At 46.8% G+C, this 20,030-nt stretch overlaps 1 pseudogene; it reads left to right on the top strand.

Moving 5' to 3' along the window:
• The first annotated feature begins 1,879 nt into the window (after nt 1–1,879).
• Nucleotides 1,880–19,981, top strand: LOC136536723 (subtilisin-like protease SBT1.8; annotated as a pseudogene).
• Nucleotides 19,982–20,030: the final 49 nt, after the last annotated feature.

Here is a 20,030-nt window from a genome sequence, read left to right on the forward strand (position 1 = left end):
ACAAAGACAGCCTTTGCCGAGTGCAGGTCTTTGCCGAGTGCCAGGCACTCGGTAAATGCCTCTTTGCCGAGTGCCATATTTTGCCGAGTGCAGCGCTCGGCAAAGCAGGTCTTTACCGAGTGCCCTAAATTTAACACTCGGCAAAGGTTTTTGCACTCGGCAAATAGTGTTTACCATAGTGCGTTGTACAAAAATTCATACCAAACCTCAATTTATAGGTTAGACACATTGTTAGTTTTGCTAGCTTTCCCTCTCTCTTCCCCTGTGATTTGGACGCAATATATCACAAAAGTAGTTCAAATACTTTAGAGTGCAGTTGATCCACAAATCGGGAAAAGCTCCAAGACATTCTACATATCAATCCTCTCATAAGTCTCCAAACCCTCTTTACAGAGGAGAGGGTACGATTGATCAACCAGCCACCAGGTATTACATGAAAAACTCGTTTGTAGCATAAATAAAAGCGCTGGCGGAGCTACCCTAGGGACGTGGCCGGGCGGCCGCCCCAGCTACTGGCGTGGCCGCCGTAGACCCCAAGAGCCCCACTTCTTCCTTAGGTCCGGCCTGCTGAGTTCCTGACCGAGACTCCGAGAGGTTCTTCGGCCGCGACATGGAGGAGCGAGCGGCGATACGAGATAGAAGAAGATGACGATGGTTGGGCCATCTTTTTTTATTACCTTGTTCAGCCCAGCAGCAGCCCACTGATAGCCCAACAGTTTCCCAATCGAAGGCGCAGTTCCTCAGATCGGTAATCCCCCAACCCCAATCGGCCAACTCCCGACCCCAATCCGCATCGAGGCATAGGGCTAACAGTTGCGCACGCAAGCTGCCGCCCGCCACCAGGGCGCCGGCCGCGGAGCCACCACCGCCACCATATAGGAGGGCAGCCGAGCGTCCGAGCCGGCGCGTGAGGCCACAACCGTCCCGCGTGGCGCGAGCAGAGCGGCCAGCTGGAGCCGATTTGACAGAAGGTTGTGGCCTGCGGGCGAGCGGCGAGCCGGTCATGGAGTGAGGGAGAAGAAGCGCAAGGTACATACCTGAATGAATACACGCATCTTTTTATTTAAATGAATGTTTTTTATAGCAATTCTAAAAATCTCACGTAATGTGCCACTAGCGGCTAGCACATGATAAACCGATGTGCTAATAAAAGTCAAATGACTTCTGAATTTGAAGTCTGAATAATTGTATTCACCTACTAGAGAAAGCGCTGGTTTTGGGTAAGCACGATTGATGGTTGTGTGGTGCCCTCCATAAGCATTGTTCTGTTTGGTGCTTTTGATTAGCATGTAGCTTGTGCATAGAGTTCGCCCCAGCTTAAAAAAATTTCTGGTTCCGTCATTGAATAAAAGGAACCTAATTATCACAAAACTGTTACCGCTTTAAAAAATACTTCAACCAAATAATAATCGGTCAAATCCATTAATGTAGAAATTATGATGCATTACATACTACTCAAACCACCAACTTTTTTTTAAAATGACGCTTGATCCCCTATATCAGTAGTCACAATCCTAATAAAAAGCTCCAAAAACCTTCCAAAGCTCCTAAAAATACTTCATAAAGATAACAGAGCTGGATGTACCAAACTTAGCAGTAGAACTTTAGAAACAATCTTTAGCCAAATAATTTCAAAATTCATTTTAGTCCTAAAATGATGTTCCATTACTCACTCATCATGTCTCTCCTAATCTATTTTTTTTATTTTATTATAAAAACCCAGAGACATTCTCCATCTCGCTTCATCCACTGCAACTGCAAAGCCCCAAAACCCTCTCTAAAGCACTGCACAAGGGCCCTACCTGCTTTCCCACCCAGCCGCCATTATCACTATCACCTGACCACCTCACTCTCAATCTCACTCCCCTCCACTCCTCCAATGGAGCTTACTCTCCCCTTCCTCCTTGCACTCCTTGCAAGCCCCTTGCTTGCCCATGCCAATGGCGACGGCGGCAACACGACGACGTACATCGTGTTCATGGACCCGGCGCGCATGCCTACCGTGCACCGGACACCGGCCCACTGGCACGCGGTGCACCTCGAGTCCCTGTCCGTCGACCCGGCCTGCCACTTGCTGTACTCCTACTCTGCCTCCGCGCACGGATTCACGGCGGCGCTGCTACCGGGCCATTTGCCCTTGCTCCGCGGCAGCCCCGAGGTGCTCCAGGTCATGCCGGACGAGGTGTTCCAGCTCCACACCACGCGCTCCCCGGAGTTCTTGGGCCTTCTCACGCCGGCCTACCAGCCCGCCATCAACAATCTGGAGGCGGACACGCACGACGTGGTCATAGGGGTTCTTGACACTGGCGTATGGACGGAGTCGCCGAGCTTCGCGGGCGGTAACCTGCCGCCACCGCCCGCGCGGTGGAAGGGGGTGTGCGAGGCTGGCATGGATTTCCCGCTGAGCTTGTGTGGGAGGAAGCTGGTGGGCGCGCGCGGCCTCCGTGTCGCAAACGGCGGCGCAATAGGCGTGGGGAAGAGGACGTTCAGGTCGGCCCAGGACAGGGACGGGCACGACACGCACACAGCGGCTGGCACGGTGGTGGCGAACGCAAGCCTGCTCGGGAACGCCATGGGGACGGCGAGCGGGATGGCGCCCGGGGCGCGCGTGGCCGCGTACAAGGTGTGCTGGCCAGAGGGGTGCCTCGTCTCCGACATCCTAGCCGGCATTGACGCCGCTGTCGCTGTCTCTCGGCGGCGGCTCAGCGCCGTACTTCCGGGATACCGTAGCGGTGGGCGCCTTTGGTGCCGCGGCGGCCAGCATGTTCGTCTCTTGCTCCGCCGGAAACTCCGGCCCATCCGGCGCCACCGTCTCAAACTCCGCTCCGTAGGTCGCTGTAACAGAACCGACCAATTATACGAAATTAGGTAAGAAAATCATCCGCCAGAGCAGACGATTTAGCAAACTTAAGCCCGTATAACCCGGTAGTCCATGAAATCATGAAGGATTTCAAACCAACTTCCATTCCAGCCAAGATTGTAATAAGTTTAGCGGTCACCATCACATATTACATAAAAGTTTGCATCTCAGATACATCAGAGTTTAAACATAGTTATTACAAAACAAGTTCGAATAAAAGTAGCGGAAGCCATTTGTTCAAACCACACACAATCACACGGAGTTCAAATACAGTGCCAGCGAATGATCATCTCCAACAAAAGCATCAGACGAGACGTAAGGAATGACCATGCCCATGGTCCTAAGCATCACCCATCGCAGGATAAAGGCAGTTGATACAATAGCCGTAATACATCTGCCCATCTGCAACAAGTGGAAATAAAACCCTGAGTACGAGAAGGTACTCAGCTAGACTTACCCGACATAACCGAAAATAAGTGACACCAAGGATTATGAAGGGCTTTATAGTAGGGTAGCTGACTCATTTGCAAAAAGAAGCATTTTTAGCATTTTAAGACCCTTTTCAAAAGCATTATTGTCAAGTTAATTGTTATTAACTTGTCGACTAGATTTGCATCTATACTAGAGCAAATATGTGATTAAGCAGATAATGATAACCAATAATCATTAAACAACTTCCATACTGTCATATTCATTATAACTGTCAAGTGTTTCATAAACATTTACTACGATGAAGTCACTCAAGTCAAGTGCTCACTGTCCAGGAGCGATGGCGATTCGAATCGATTCCTAACCAGCTGTTGATTTATTCCTTACACAAACCTCACTCACCCGCTAAAGTGAGATATTGATCACCGAGTCAACTATCCAGGAATCTCGAGTTTGCCAGGAACCACATGTACCTGGGGGCCGACCGACTGCACTTTGGTCTTATCATCTCGCCCCCGTGTCCTACCACACCTGCTCCGGCACAGTGCGCTGCGGGCAATCTACTCGGCCCGAATAATCTCCCAGCTTCGCGGTCGGAAGGTACTTTATCCGGCCAGCTAAATGTAAGGCATGCGTTCAACATGACTCGAGGCCCAACAACGGTCGGTCCTTAATCGACACAGACGGAAAGCACTACAGTTCAAAACTCTGCAAGTCTCCGTCCGGTCTCAACTTCATTTAACACTTAGTTATACCATGACTTCATAGTCATTCAAGCAGATCCAGGTAACCACCTATAGCTCGCAGGTGACAGGAAATCATCCGACTTCTACCGGTCTAAGCCAGCTAAGCATTGACTCGACTGCGGATACCAGGGTAACAAGGATATAGTATAACAAATGTAAACAAGGTATAATGCAGCAACGGTTGCAAACAACTCCTGAACGTAATGCATCAATTAAAGTAAAGCATTTAATTAATAATTGCAAACCGGGAGAAAAATGCTCCGGGGCTTGCCTCTCTCGAAGGAGCTCGGGCGGTGATCGGGGCACTCTGAAAGTTCCTCAACGTCCTCCTCGTCGGCTTCGGGCACTTCCTGCGGCTGCACCTCGAACTGCTCCTCGGGCTCCTCGGGTATGACGATTGGGTTCTCGGTTTGCGATCCTGTATGATGCAATGTGCGTAAGCGCTTATGCAATCGGTGCATCGAATGAGATGAATACAATGGATATGTTTGAATACAAGGTAGTCAACATCATCCAAGAACATATACTACAAGCATATGTCATCTACTGTATTCTCTTCTACTACTAATATGCTAAATCAACACATCTTATTAATTGCTTCAAAGATACACCAAAGCTTTACTAATTTCTTAATCACACAAAAAGCAACACTTAATTAAACCCTAATTAATAATAGGTTTGAATAGCAACATCTATTTTTATTGCATAGAAAAATCTTAGAAAATTACTACAGCATAGTACTACCCTGAGTAGTCTACTATCAGATTTTCATGGTATTTGAATGAGTGGATTAGTTTACGCAAAAATAACAAGCTATGGCATAATTATAAACATAAAAATACTTTGTACTGTGAAAAGTGTCAAACAACAGAGTTAGTATTTTTTCTATGTTCTTCATAGCATACAATTACTGTACAAAAATTATCACATGCATGTTTTATACAAAGTTTGCTCTCTAGCTAAAATAACAAAAATCAGCCATTAAAGGTACTTGAACTACACCTCAAAATTTTCTCACAGCACATGCATGAAACATATTTTTCCTAGGAAGTACATTACATAAGATCAACAAACTTGGAATCATATTTTTCTGAAGCCTATATGTTTTTCTACATATTTTTCAAGTTATCAGCAATATACATGATTAAATAAAATTCTACAGAAAAGTATCTCAAAAATGACATGCAATAATTTTCCCAAGTAGATCTGATGATAAGGAACCTAGCAAAATTTATTCCAACAGATTTGGAGCCAAAAGGAATACACAAACATTTTCCAAATCATTTAAATAGAATTCTGAAAAATCATTTTTGAAATCCTTTTAAACTTCATGCTCAAATCTGCTAGATCCACCCGGTTATTCACCCAAAACCGGCGCCAGAGAGACAGACAGGCGGGACCCAGTGGGTCAACCGGCCCACTGGCCAGCCACCTGGGGCCTTCGCCAGCCACTACGGCTGGGCCCCACGGGTCAGCGACCCAGGGGCAGGGGAGGTGCTCCGCCGGCCGGTGCTCACCGGCGGCGAGCCCTTCCGTGGCGCGGGGGGGTTCCAGCGTGCTCAACACGCGGAGCCGCACCGACTGGCAGACCGGAGCTGGCCCGACGGTGTGGGGGTCCGCGCGGCCACGGCGGCATGCTCGCCGGAGAGGAAGGAGGCGCCACGTTCGGCCCTCACCTCGACGACGGCAGCCTCTAGCGAGCGCAAACGACGGAGGTCGACGAGGCGGAACTGCTGGCGGCGCGAATCGGGGGATGGCGCGGTGGTGCAGGAGCTTGACGCCGGCGGAGCGCGTCGGCGAGCTCGACAGCTCGGGCTCGCTGCTGCTGCTGCGGAGCGAGAGGCAGGGAGGCAGGCGAAGTGAAGTGGCGGAGTGGGGTGGCGTGCGCGTGCTCGGACCGCTTTGAAGGCAGGGCGCGGCTTGTTGGAGCAGGCACCGCCCCTCGCCGCCGGTGTACGGGCGCCGCGTGGCGGCCGGACAGGCGGGGAAGGCAGGCGCGGCTGCACGCGGGAGCGGCCGCGGCGTGGGCTTGGGCCGGCGAAGCGCTGCTGGCCAGGGTGAAACGCGCGGCAGGCGGGGACGCGGGCCAGGCCGGCTTCGGCCGTGGGCCGGGAAGCTGAGCGACGGCCTGTTAAGCGAAATGAAATTCTTTTCTTTTTATTTCTCAAATAAACAAAATTAAATTCCCATTTTTGAGCCATTTAAAAGCATTTTCACAAATTGGTGTAAAAATGAAATTTGTTCCATTTTTCAATATCTACAACTTTGATTTTATGACCAAAGCCAAATTCTTGATAGATTTTGAATGTTAAAATTAAAGTCAAATTTAACTCAAAACCTTAATTTTGGGAAATTATTTTTAAAGCAAAATTTTGAAATAATTTGAATACAAACTTTGCTCCAAGAATTGAACTAAATAATCCTAGATGATTTACAAGCATAACCAAACAAGTTCTACTAACCTAGCAAGCAAAATCAGGGCAAAACAACTCTAACAAGTGTATGCAACATTCAGGTTTCACAACATGTTTCATATGTTTCGAAGCAGTGTTTTAGTTATTATTTTCATGATTGGGCATGTATTATTAGGATGCTTAATGATGCATGATATGCATGATTTGCAGTGCCTAAATGCTGGCATAACACCGGAGTGTTACAGCCCTCCCTCCTTATAAAAATCTCGTCCCGAGATTTGGGTTACGAACCATTTGTTATAAAAATCTTCGTAAGCTTTTTGTAGATACTCTCCCGTTTCTCAAGTTGCATCTCCTTCATCATGATGATCCCACTGTATCTTGTATGTTTTTACCACACTATTCCGAGTAGCACGTTCTTTAGTGTCTAACACCCGGACTGGTTGCTCACGATACACCAAATCTGATTTGAGTTGGATACCTCGAGGTTCTATTCTTTCCTCCGGAACACGCAAACATTTTTTGAGATGTGATACATGGAAAACTGAGAAAACGGTACTCATTGTCTCAGGTAACTCTAACTTGTAGGCTACCGGACCTCTTTGTTCCAGGATCTTGTATGGTCCTACGAATCTCGCGGCAAGCTTTCTTCGGACTCCGAACCTTTTCTTCTTCATTGGCGTGATCTTCAGATAAACATAGTCACCAACTTCAAACACAAGGGGTCTCCTTCTGTCTGCATAACTTTTCTGACGTGATTGGGCCGCTTTCATATTCTGCTAAATAATATGAACTTTCTTCTCGGCTTCTTTTACAAAGTCAATGCCATAATATCTTCTATCACCAGGCTCGACCCAATTCAATGGTGTTCTACATTTTCTGTCATACAAAGTTTTGAATGAAGCCATCTTGATGCTTTCTTGATAACTATTATTCTAAGAAAACTCAGCTAATGGTAACTATGACTCCCATTATCTCTTAGAAGACAATACACAGGCTCTTAACATATCTTCCAAAACAGCATTCACTCGTTCAGTCTGACCATCTGTCTGAGGATGATAAGCAGTACTACGAATCAAACTAGTTCCTAAGCCTTTGTGTAAATGTTCCCAAAAGTGAGCTGTGAACTGTGAGCCTCTATCAGATACTATGGTCTTTGGTATACCATGCAACCTCACAATTTCTGTGATATACTTCTCGGCATATTGAGGTGGTCGATAAGTTGTCTTGACAGGTAGGAAATGAACGGTCTTAGTAAGACGGTCCACAATTACCCAAATCGAATCATGTCCTTTTTGAGTAGTGGGCAAACCCGAGATAAAATCCATACTGATATCGTCCCACTTTCAACTAGGGACTGACAAGGGTTACAACATACCGGCAGGTTTCATATGAATGACTTTCACTCGACAACATGTGTCACATCTGGCAACATATGTTGTAATTTCTTTCTTCATTTTGGTCCACCAATAACGAGATCTTAGTTCTTGATACATCTTACTACTTCCGGGATGGATAGATAGCTTAGAAAGGTGAGCTTCATCCATGAGTTTATTCCTAAGCTCTCGATCCTTGGGAACCACAAGACGGTCGTCAAACCACAACACGCCCTGTTCATCCACTTTAAAGTGTTGAGACGACTTTTCTTTTATTTTCTCTTTGATGTGGAATATTCCCTTGTCGGTTTTCTGGCCTTCTATTATCTTACTCTCCAAAGAGCAACTAATCTGAATACTATGTAACACAGCAGGATGCATTAGATCGAACCCATCTTCAAGTAATGGCTGCACATTCAAGTAATGTGACTTTCTGCTCAAAGCATCTGCCACTACATTGGCTTTTCCAGGATGATATTGCACATTCAGATTATAATCCTTGATCAATTCCAACCATCTGCGCTGTCTCATGTTCAGCTCTGGTTGGATAAAGATGTACTTAAGACTCTTGTGATCTGTGAAAATGTTGCACACATTACCAAGTAGATAATGTCTCCAAGTTTTTAGGGCATGCACAACTGCCGCAAGTTCAAGATCATGTGTTGGATAGTTGACCTCGTGCTTCCTCAATTGACGTGAGGCATAGGCAATGACTCTCCTTTCTTGCATAAGAACACAGCCCAATCCCGTCTTTGATGCGTCGCAAAACACATCAAATGGTTTCTCGATATCTGGTTGTGCTAGAACAGGAGCAGTGGTCAACAGTTTCCGCAAAGTGTGGAAAGCTGCTTCACACTCCTCTGTCCACACAAACTTGTGATCCTTCTATAGGAGACTTGTCATCGGTTTGGCAATCTTCGAAAAGTCTGGTATAAAGCGACGGTAATAACCGGCTAGTCCTAAGAAACTTCTAATCTTAGGAACTGTAGTCGGTGTTTTTCAATTTATAACTTTTTGCACCTTACTTGGATCGACTGAAACTCTATTTTCTGACAGAATGTGACCAAGGAAAGGAACTTTCCTCAACCAGAATTCGCATTTGCTAAACTTAGCATACAGTTGATGATCCCTAAGTCTGGTCAAGACAGTTCTCAGATGCTCTTCATGATCTTTCTCGTTCTCGGAGTACACCAGAATATCATCGATGAACACCACCACAAACTTATCCAATTCTGGCATAAAAACTGTATTCATCGAAAACATAAAGTATGCAGGAGCATTTGTCAAGCCAAAGGACATGACAAGATACTCATACAACCCGTATCTGGTGGAAAATGCAGTTTTCGGTATATCCTGTGGCCTAATCTTGATCTGATGATAACCGGATCTCAAATCTATTTTTGAGAACACCTTAGCCTTGGCTAACTGATCAAACAGAACATCAATATGAGGCAAGGGATACTTATTCTTTATGGTTATAGCGTTGAGTGACCTGTAATCTACGCACATTCTCAACGTGCCCTCTTTCTTCTTTTCACAAACAAGGCGGGACATCCCCATTCAGACTTGCTTGGCCGAATAAATCCATTTTTTGATAAATCTTCTAATTGCTTCTTCAGCTCAGCTAGTTCATCTGGAGGCATCCGATAGGGTCTCTTTGAAATCGGAGCTGTTTCGGGGATTAACTCAATTCCAAACTCAATCTCTCTATCCGGCGGAAGACCAGGTAGCTCATCCGAGAATACATCCGGAAACTCACACACTACCGAAATCTGATGAATAGGAATGACTGCCGTAGCACATGTAACACTTATAAGGTCTGTTCTCCGAGGCAATAGTACTTGGAAAGTACCCTTACCCATGGGATCCTTAAGGGTAAGTACTCGACTTCCAGTATCTATGATTGCTCCTCAATCCATCATCCAATTCATCCCTATAATGACATCCAAAACTAGTCCAAGCATAACTATCAAGTTCACTCGGAACTTCCTGCTACCTAATTCAAGGGTTGCCCCTCGAACCATCCGGTTGGTCAAAACATCAGCCCTTGCTGAACTTATACGGTAACCATAACCCAATTCTGTGCATAGTTGTTCATGTTTCTATGCAAATGCTTGACTCATAAAAGAATGTGATGATCCAGAATCAAATAGAACAACTGCAGGGTTTTCGTTGACAGGAAACTTACCAGCAGTGACGGGCTCTCCCTCAGGAATTTCATCCACAGTCGTACTATGCACCCTAGCATTATAAGTCTGCTGCTTCTTCTTGGGCGGATACGGACAAAACCTCGAGAAATGGCCGGGTTGATCACAGTTATAGCAGGGTCCCCTCACTGTCCCGGCAGATCCCACAACTCCCTTGGAACTGCCTTGTACCGCAGTTGCGCCTGTTTTGTTGGGGTGTACTGCCATCTTGTAAGGCTTCTGGGGTCCACGGAAATTCTGACTTCTTTGCTGAGGTGGCCTGAACCTAGCACCAGGTGCCGATGGACGATATGGAGGATGACCTCCCATAGGTGCTCTAGCTTGGGACGGACCACCTTTAAGGGCTCTCTTGCGTGTCTTGGCTGCGGTGTTGGCGTTGTTATTCTTCTCCTGCTTCAGACAGTCGTTGATGAAGTCATTAAATCTGACGCGGTTGTTGGTACCAACATGCTTCATCATTTTTGGATAGAGTCCCCTCTTGAAACTGGCTATCCTCTTAGCATCTGTGTCAACCATGTCAGGAGTATAGCGACACAAGTTGTTGAAGGCATGCAGATATTGCGTCACGGTCTTGGTGCCCTGATTTAACGCCAAGAATTCTCCCAACTTCATCTTGGTCAGCCCGGGTGGAATATAGACTCCACAGAAGGCCTCCGTAAACTCTCTCCACGAAATCTGAGCATTTGGAGGGAAGGTGCGATGGTGCTTCCACCACATTCCCGCTGGTCCTTGCAACTGAAGTGCAGCATACTTCATTTTCAACACCTCAGTCATCCTCAACACACGAAATTTATCTTCCATAGTGTTGATCCATTTCTCAGCATCGAGTGGCTCTGTTGCTTCGTTAAAGACTGGCGGCCTGGTGTCCATAAAATCTTTGAAGCTGCTATATTGGTTCACCCCAAGGCCACCACCCTAATTATTACCACGTTGAACGTTGTTGGCGATGGTACGCAGGAAATCCTCCATGTTCTTCTGGGATTGTTCCGCGTTGCGCTGACTCCCGAGCAACTGTGCGAGTAACATCTCGGGGGTAAACGGGGGAGGAGGTACCAAATGCGGTTCATGGGGAGGCTCATTGTTGTTGCCGTAGTTTCCACCACCACCACCACTGGTCCCCGCACCGTTAGCACCGGTCTCAGCGGCCTCATACGTGGTTTGGCGAGTGTTTGTCATCTGCATATTTCAGCAACAAGTAATGATTGAGTGAAGCTGTAATAATTGCGAGTGAAGGAAAAATTATGCCGTACTGAATTTACTGGAGAGAATAAATTCATACAATAAAACAGAGGCACAACAATCACATCCCAATTAAAACAATATCACTTAATCAAATTACTTCAACAGCAAACATCGCGTCCATACAACCAAATTGCCAGCATACATACACTGGACTTTTTATGCGTTCAGATATCGCATTCGAAATCAAGTTCCAATCACATGCCAAGTCTCATACGTTCGAAGCAACATACAATAGGTTACATGCCAACAAAAGAAATGTCATCGCGACAGGACCTAGATACTAGCGCAAGGCAACTAGCCTACTCCTCGGGGCCATCGTCGGGATCGGAGACGTCACCATCGCCCCCAGGTGAAACTACAGATCGTCCTCGTCGTCGTCGTCGATGTCCATGCCAGCGACGTCTGGTGGAGCATATGGGCCAACCCCATTGTAGAGCGCGTGAAACTCCTCATGCAGGTTGCCGTTGTATTCCTCTAGCTCATCGACCCTCTGCAGCAGAAGGTCCCTCTCGTCCCAGGCTTCATTCCTTCCCTGAACCAACTGTCCAATCATGTGGTCTGCATTGTTGTTGGCTTGAGTCAACGTATGCACCCGCTGCATAGCTCTATCACCTTTCTCAATCGCCTAGTCTAGCTGTAAGTTCATATCAGCCAACTGCTTTTGCAAGCTAGCTATAGCACGTGCCTGTCTCTTCTGCTTTCTCCCCTTGAGCTTATCATGACCACGCAAGTCAGTCAAAGTCCAGTAGGTACTCTCGAGACCCTCATACGCTCTAATGGCGGCAAACATAGCACTCATTGCATGGTTGTCGCTAGCCTGTCCCTCAGCTGGACCTCTGACCAGGGCACTTCCCTGAGGCTGAACCCAAATGACATCACGAGGATCATTCCTAGGAAAAGTGCCAGCTAGAGCTGCTGCAAGCTCACTGGGAAATCTGCTCATAATATCCCTGATGACACGGAAAGCTGCTCCCTCTGCACCCTCTGCGGGAGTGCGACCCTCAAACTCCAAGTGCCAACCATCCTAATCTGGAGCATCACCGAGAGCAGGAACCGTGATCTCTACCACTGCAAGTCCATCCTCTGCTAACTGGCTCTCATTCCAAGAGTACATTGGCTCTTGACCCTCTGGGTACCCCACATCATGGAGCACTCTCCAAAGCAAAGTCGGCATGCCAAACTCGCTCAAGAAGGTGTCAGTGGTGCGGTGCTCCCTCAGGGCCAACGGACGTCGAGGTGCTCTTCCTCCGGTGGACTTACGGGCGGTCTGTTTCGTGCGGGCCATCTGTAGCAAAAGTTCTTTTATTACCCCGGAGAAACATATTTTTGGTGATACAACTTTTATCAAAATGAGATAATCAATTTATAAGAGGAGGGATGCATGACATGAATGAAATGCACAAGTAATATGATGTATGTACGTACCGTACGTTCTCACAAACTTATGAAATGAATAATTTCTAACGACGACTTCGGTGGCATACACACGATCTCTCAAATACGTAGCTAATACGTTCTACACGATAGCGTTGTTATGTACCTGCAGAAGATTCATTTCAGCCCAATTCCCAATGAATGCATAAAAGCAGTAAATTTTTATCTACACGCTCTACACGAATTCCCAGATACGTGTACAACGGTAGTAACTACCCGAACCATCGTTCTATTAACGGCATCGCCTCAACAGACGGAAGACCCATACATGAGATACCTTTGTAAAACATGCGTAGAACATGTAATTACTCCAGCATCATATATGCATTCACCCTATATCGGCGGTGTATCCGATCATGCTCTCACAGCTCACACTTACCGAGGCGTAGAAGCAATTGATCCATACATTACCACTCAAACAAGTGGCACTCATACAATAGCACGCCGTATGAGCGACGAAAGAGAAATATGATGCAAGAACCCCAAGTCAGTACTTAATTAAGCCACCTAAAGTCCTTAATTAGGCATAAAGGATATGACCACTGGCACACTTTATAGTTTGGAAATCACGTTTTTCAAATGCCTTTTTGTTTTAAATACACTTGTGAACAGTAACACGCTAAACCATGCTCTGATGCCAGCTGTAACAGAACCGACCAATTATACGAAATTAAGTAAAAAAATCATCCGCTAGAGCAGACGATTTAGCAAACTTAAGCCCGTATAACCCGGTAGTCCATGAAATCACGAAGGATTTCAAACCAACTTCCATTCCAGCCAAGATCGTAATAAGTTTAGCGGTCACCATCACATATTACATAAAAGTTTGCATCTCAGATACATCAGAGTTTAAACATAATTATTACAAAACAAGTTCGAATAAAAGTAGCGGAAGCTATTTGTTCAAACCACACACACTCACACGGAGTTCAAATACAGTGCCAACGAATGATCATCTCCAACAAAAGCATCAGACGAGACGTAAGGAATGACCATGCCTATGGTCCTAAGCATCACCCATCGTAGGATAAAGGCAGTTGATACAGTAGCCGTAATACATCTGTCCATCTGCAACAAGTGGGAATAAAACCCTGAGTACGAGAAGGTACTCAGCTAGACTTACCCGACATAACCGAAAATAAGTGACACCAAGGATTATGAAGGGCTTTATAGTAGGGTAGCTGACTTATTTGCGAAAAGAAGCATTTTTAGCATTTCAAGACCCTTTTCAAAAGCATTATTGTCAAGTTAATTGTTATTAACCCGTCGACTAGATTTGCACCTATACTAGAGCAAACATGTGATTAAGCAGATAATGATAACCAATGATCATTAAACAACTTTCATACTGTCATATTTATTATAACTGTCCAAGTGTTCCATAAACATTTACTATGATGAAGTCACTCAAGTCAAGTGCTCACTGTCCAGGAGCGATGGCGATTCGAATCGATTCCTAATCAGCTGTTGATTTATTCCTTACACAAACCTCACTCACCCGCTAAAGTGAGATATTGATCACCGAGTCAACTATCCAGGAATCTCGAGTTTGCCAGGAACCACATGTACCCGGGGGCCGACCGACTGCACTTTGGTCTTATCATCTCGCCCCCGTGTCCTACCACACCTGCTCCGGCACAGTGCGCTGCGGGCAATCTACTCGGCCCGAATAATCTCCCAGCTTCGCGGTCGGAAGGTACTTTATCCGGCCAGCTAAATGTAAGGCATGCGTTCAAAATGACTCGAGGCCCAACAACGGTCGGTCCTTAATCGACACAGACGGAAAGCACTACAGTCCAAAACTCTGCAAGTCTCCGTCCGGTCTCAACTTCATTTAACACTTAGTTATACCTTGACTTCATAGTCATTCAAGCAGATCCAGGTAACCACCTATAGCTCGCAGGTGACAGGAAATCATCCGACTTCTACCGGTCTAAGCCAGCTAAGCATTGACTCGACTGCGGATACCAGGGTAACAAGGATATAGTATAACAAATGTAAACAAGGTATAATGCAGCAACGGTTGCAAACAACTCCTGAACGTAATGCATAAATTAAAGTAAAGCATTTAATTAATAATTGCAAACCGGGAGAAAAATGCTCCGGGGCTTGCCTCTCTCGAAGGAGCTCGGGCGGTGATCGGGGCACTCTGGAAGTTCCTCAACGTCCTCCTCATCGGCTTCGGGCACTTCCTGCGGCTGCACCTCGAACTGCTCCTCGGGTATGACGACTGGGTTCTCGGTTTGCGATCCTGTATGATGCAATGTGCGTAAGCGCTTATGCAATCGGTGCGTCGAATGAGATGAATACAATGGATATGTTTGAATACAAGGTAGTCAACATCATCCAAGAACATATACTACAAGCACATGTCATCTACTGCATTCTTTTCTACTACTAATATGCTAAATCAATCCATCTTATTAATTGCTTCAAAGATACACCAAAGCTTTACTAATTTCTTAATCACACAAAAAGCAACACTTAATTAAACCCTAATTAATAATAGGTTTGAATAGCAACATCTATTTTTATTGCTTAGAAAAATCTTAGAAAATTACTACAGCATAGTGCTACCCTAAGTAGTTTACTATCAGATTTTCATGGTATTTGAATGAGTGGATTAGTCTACACAAAAATAACAAGTTATGGCATAATTATGAACATAAAAATACTTTGTACTGTGAAAAGTGTCAAACAACAGAGTTAGTATTTTTCCTATGTTCTTCATAGCATACAATTACTATACAAAAATTATCACATGCATGTTTTATACAAAGTTTGCTCTCTAGCTAAAATAACAAAAATCAGCCATTAAAGGTACTTACACCTCAAAATTTTCCCACAGCACATACATGAAACATATTTTTCCTAGGAAGTACATTACATAAGAAGATCAATAAATTTGGAATCATATTTTTATGAAGCCTATATGTTTTTCTACATATTTTTCAAGTTATCAGCAATTTACATGATTAAATAAAATTCTACAGAAAAGTATCTCAAAAATGACATGCAATAATTTTCCCAAGTAGATCTGGTGATAAGGAACCTAGCAAAATTTATTCCAACAGATTTGGAGCCAAAAGGAATACACAAACATTTTCCAAATCATTTAAATAGAATTCTGAAAAATCATTTTTGAAATCCTTTTTAACTTCATGCTCAAATCTGCTAGATCCACCCGGTTATTCACCCAAAACCCGCGCCAGAGAGAGACAGGCGGGACCCAGCGGGTCAACCGGCCCACTGGCCAGCCACCCGGGGCCTTCGCCAGCCACTGCGGCTGGGCCCCACGGGTCAGCGACCCAGGGGCAGGGGAGGTGCTCCGCCGGCCAGTGCTCACCGGCGGCGAGCCCTTCCGTGGCGCGGGGGGGGGGGGGGGGGGGTTCCAGCGTGCTCAACACGCGGAGCCGCACCGACTGGCAGACCGGAGCTGGCCCGACGGCGTGGGGGTCCGCGCGGCCACGGCGGCATGCTCGCCGGAGAGGAAGGAGGCGCCACGTTCGGCCCTCACCTCGACGACGGCAGCCTCTAGCGAGCGCAAACGACGGAGGTCGACGAGGCGGAACTGCTGGCGGCGCGAATCGGGGGATGGCGCGGTGGTGCAGGAGCTCGACGCTGGCGGAGCGCGTCGGCGAGCTCGGCAGCTCGGGCGCGGCTGCTGCTGCTGCGGAGCGAGAGGCAGGGAGGCAGGCGAAGTGAAGTGGCGGAGTGGGGTGGCGTGCGCGCGCTCGGACCGCTTTGAAGGCGGGGCGCGGCTGGTCGGAGCAGGCACCGCCCCTCGCCGCCGGTGTACGGGCGCCGCGTGGCGGCCGGGCAGGCGGGGAAGGCGGGCGCGGCTGCGCGCGGGAGCGGCCGCGGCGTGGGCCTGGGCCGGCGAAGCGCTGCTGGCCAGGGCGAAACGCGCGGCAGGCGGGGACGCGGGCCAGGCCGGCTTCGGCCGTGGGCCGGGAAGCTGAGCAGTGGCCTGTTAAGCGAAATGAAATTCTTTTCTTTTTATTTCTCAAATAAACAGAATTAAATTCCCATTTTTGAGCCATTTAAAAGCATTTTCACAAATTGGTGTAAAAATGAAATTTGTTCCATTTTTCAATATCTACAACTTTGATTTTATGACCAAAGCTAAATTCTTGATAGATTTTGAATGATAAAATTAAAGTCAATTTTAACTCAAAACCTTAATTTTGGGAAATTATTTTTAAAGCAAAATTTTGAAATAATTTGAATACAAACTTTGCTCCAAGAATTGAACTAAATAATCCTAGATGATTTACAAGCATAACCAAACAAGTTCTACTAACCTAGCAAGCAAAATCAGGGCAAAACAACTCTAACAAGTGTATGCAAAATTCAAGTTTCACAACATGTTTCATATGTTTCGAAGCAGTGTTTCAGTTATTATTTTCATGATTGGGCATGTATGATTAGGATGCTTGATGATGCATGATATGCATGATTTGCAGTGCCTAAATGCTGGCATAACACCGGGGTGTTACAGCCGCCACCGTCAGCGCTGGGACACTCGACCGAGATTTCCTGGCATACGTCACGCTCCCCACAGGCGCGCGCCTGGCCGGCGTGTCCCTCTACGCAGGGCCTTCTCCCTCCCCACGCCCCGCCATGCTCCCATGACTCTACGACGGCGGGCGTGACAACACCAGCAAGCTCTGCGTCTCTGGGACGCTCGACCCGGCCGCCGTGCGCGGAAAAATAGTTCTCTGCGACCGTGGCGTCAACGCGCGCGTGGAGAAGGGCGCCGTCGTCAAGGCAGCAGGCGGCGCCGGCATGATATTGTCCAACACGGCGGCCAGCGGAGAGGAGCTCGTGGCGGATAGCCACCTGCTCCCCGCGGTTGCGGTGGGGCGGATGGTGGGTGATAAGATACGGGAGTACGCGGCGCGCGACGGCGGCAGGCCCATGGCAATGCTGAGCTTCGGCGGCACGGTTCTTGGCGTCCGGCCATCTCCAGTCGTGGTGGCGTTCAGCTCCCGCGGCCCCAACACCGTTGTGCCAGAGATGTTGAAGCCGGACATGATCGGCCCGGGGGTAAACATCCTGGCCGCTTGGACCGGTGTCGCTGGACCGACTGGACTCGCCAAAGACAGCCGCCGGACTCACTTCAACAGTTCAACATCATCTCAGGTGAATGCCCCACTGTCCCTACCAAGTTCTTGCATTGTTCAGATTCAAAATTTTGACATCTTGTCTTGTTGCTATCGTCTTTATCAAGCTCTTGCACTGCTCGTGCTCAGTGCTTAGATTCAAAACTGCACATATTGTCATGTTGCTAGCCTTCTTGGAATTACTACTACTGATTTACTGATCCCACTCCTACACATAGACAATTCAGTTAGTAAAAAGAGATAATACTGGCAAACAGGGCCTTTATCAGATCCAGTCACGCTCATGCTGTTGCAGAAAGGCCATTTCATCTTAACTTTCATTTGTGTCATAAGAAATCGCATTTGCTTTCACCATCTTTTGTCAGGGTTGCACATGTGATGCTCTGCTAGATATGGACGGCAACAGCAGCAAGGACAAGTTACCTTTTACTTTTTCCCTTTTTTTCTTGACAATTCAAAAGGCATGAGGCAAGGGGACACTAGTGATTTGAGTACTCTCCAACTCTATAAACCGAATTTTGCAAAACTGTGGTGGTATTTTCAGTACTAGCTTAGCAAAGGTGTTGTCACTGCTGAAATTTAATCAAATAATTCTGAGAGATCTCAGTTCTCATTGATTTGTATATTTGTTTAATTAGTGTAGGAGTCTCCAATTCTCTCCCACACTTAATTGGATCGATTTCGAACAATATATACTGTATATGTGAATGTTGGGTTATTGATTTATTATCAGCAGATTAATTAGTTTAGTTGAATAGATAATTCTGTTTGCAGAGTGGAATTTCTGCTTCCTGTTGCCATGGCGGTTGAACTAATGAACTGTTTTCACCATGCTGTGGATCTTTCCTATGAGAAAAGAGACAGATTCCTCATTGTTTAGAATAGTTGATAATATACACAGTAGAATGCAAGGAGAACTGAGCTGTCGAGACTCCATTCAGGCACAGCTCTTGTATTCTAAACTGTTAATTTCTTGTACTATTTATTTTACTCATGCTTATATAGTGAGTTTCGTTCATGCTTGACATTCCTCAGTCCTGAATACATCAGTTTGCTTGCTATACTAGCAGCTGAACTGGGCAATTATCAGTCAAGTATATTTACCAATTGATTACTTCTTCCGGTTCCTGCAGGGACATCGATGTCATGCCCTCACATTAGTGTAGTGGCTGCGCTCATGAAGGCTGCTCACCCTGACTGGAGCCCTGCGGCCATCAAGTCTGCGCTAATGACCACCGCATACACCGTCGACAACACAAATTCCTCTCTCCAGGATGCTGCGGACGGTTCACTTGCAAACGCGATTGCTTATGGCGCTGGCCATGTTGACCCGCAGAAGGCGCTTTCTCCGGGCCTCGTGTACGACATCTCTACAATGACTATGCTGCCTTCCTCTGCTCCCTGAACTACAGCGCCCCGCACATCCAAGTGATCACCAAGACGTCCAACGTCTCCTGCCCGAAGAAATTCCGCCCCGGTGACCTCAACTACCCATCCTTCTCGGTGGTGTTCAATCAGAAATCAAAGCGGGTCCAGAGGTTCAGAAGGGAGCTAACCAATGTTGGCCCCGCGACTTCGGTTTACAACGTGAAGGTGATCAGCCCTGAGTCCGTTGCTGTCATGGTGGCACCAGCGAAACTCACGTTCAAGAAGGCGGGGCAGAAGCTCAGGTACCATGTCACCTTTGCGTCCAAGGCTGGGCAAGGCCACACGAAACTGGATTTCGGGTGGATATCCTGGGTGAACGATGAACACGTCGTTCGCAGCCCGGTCGCGTATACATGGAAGATGTGAGGTGAGTAGTAAGCTGAGTCTTCCTGGTGTCTAAGTCGTCTAATCATGCTGCTTAGCCGATGAAGGATAGGATAGCTTGCTGTAGTTTGCTGATCGCTTCACAAAGAGAATCGGCGTGAAGCTCTCGACTGCAAACCTGTATTTGTTTCTTTCTTCCCTGGGTACCGGGTGTGGGTCGGTCGGTAACTCACTGGACCTCAACTTGGCCTCTCTAGTTTTCAGAAGACCGGCATGAAACTTGTGGAATTAACATGTGAGGTTTCCTTTTTTTTCTAGCGTCATTATATTTTTTCAGACATGGAGTAACCCTGAATCTGAATGAATCCACCGTTTGGTGTTGCCATATATGCCGGTGTGGTAAACCAGTATTTGATTATTCCATAGTGAATGTGACTGGATTTA

The sequence above is a fragment of the Miscanthus floridulus genome, chromosome 2, assembly GCF_019320115.1.
Source record: "Miscanthus floridulus cultivar M001 chromosome 2, ASM1932011v1, whole genome shotgun sequence".
Lineage (NCBI taxonomy): Eukaryota > Viridiplantae > Streptophyta > Magnoliopsida > Poales > Poaceae > Miscanthus > Miscanthus floridulus.